Source organism: Mastomys coucha, unplaced genomic scaffold (genome assembly GCF_008632895.1).
Source record: "Mastomys coucha isolate ucsf_1 unplaced genomic scaffold, UCSF_Mcou_1 pScaffold22, whole genome shotgun sequence".
NCBI classification, from domain to species: Eukaryota; Metazoa; Chordata; class Mammalia; order Rodentia; family Muridae; genus Mastomys; species Mastomys coucha.
In genome coordinates, this window is record NW_022196905.1 from 261844097 (window position 1) to 261845441 (window position 1345).

Consider the following 1345-nt stretch of genomic DNA (forward strand, 5'->3'; position numbering starts at 1 on the left):
CTGAGGAGATGGGTCAGCAGTTAAAGAGCATGTGTTGCTCTTCCAGAGGACCCAGGTTCGATTCCTAAATATACACAGTGGCTTATAACTGTCTGTAACTCCAGTTCCAGGGGGTCCAACACCCTTTACGGCCTCCCTGGGCACTACACATGCATGCAGTCCACAGACATACACGCAGAAAAAACAGCCATACGCATAAAAAAAAACCTAAAAACTAATAAATATATAAATGACACACACCCATTATGTTCAAGGCTCTAGAAACTCACATCAATGAATAAGTAAAGCCATATGCAATAATTATAAAGGCTTCAAATGACAAGTGTGAGAAATCAGAGCTGGGACTGGAGACAGAGCCTGTAATTCCAGTTACCAGGAAAGCCGAGGGGAGACTGAAAACTCAAGGCCAGCCTCGATGACTTAACCAAACCCTGTCTCTGTTTAAAAAATCCTTTAAGGGGCTAGAGAAATATAAAATACCCTAGGTTCAAACCCCAGTATATCAAATAATAACAGACTTAAAAAGGCAAAAGTGGGGGACTGGAGCGTGGCCCAGGGTTGAGATCACCTGCTGCCCCTGCACAGAACACAAGTTCACTTTTAACTCCTCAGTCATCACAAATTCCAACCCCAGGGCACCCAACACTTTCTCCCAGCCTCTGTGGGTAGCCCCACGCATGTGACATATACTCACAGATATCCATAAGTCTAAAAGAAAATTACTGAGGGCTGTCAAGGCGTCCCAGTGTGTGAAACTGCCTGAATTCAAGGCTGACAACCTGAGTTTGGTCCCCAGCAATGACACGGCTGAAGGGGAGAACTGAGTCACACAGTTGACCTCTGACCTAGACATGATCACCACAGCACACAAGCTCACAGAGAATGAACGAATGCATAAAGGAAAGAAGTAGACTGAAAAGGAATGAATAATGAACTGAGCATCACTTTCTGAAAGAAGTCATAGATAAAAATATGAAGTACAAAAAAAAAAATCTTTATTTATTGATAATCCCCCCACCCTGCTTTTTCTGACTCTCAGAAAATAGGGAGAGTGACATCGGCAAGCACACTTCCGGTTTTGGTCGTATTCACGGCCATGACAAAGAGGTACATACCAGATGATATTTTCCAAGGGTAACTTGGGGTTCTTCACAGCCCGCACCTTTAGCTGAATACACCTCAGCTAAACACCTCAAATACCTCAGCAGGAGCTGCAATGTTGATAATAAGCTTGCCTAGTTGGGGCTGGAGAGATGGCTCAGAGGTTAAGAGCATTAACTGTTCTTCTAGAGGTCCTGAGTTCAAATCCCAGCAACCACATGGTGGCTTACAACCATCTGTAATG

At 44.1% G+C, this 1345-nt stretch overlaps 1 protein-coding gene across 3 annotated transcripts in view; it reads right to left on the reverse strand.

The window, feature by feature from the left end:
• Positions 1-1345, reverse strand: part of Fanca (FA complementation group A) — a 59635-nt gene that overhangs the window by 55090 nt on the left and 3200 nt on the right. The window lies entirely within an intron of this gene.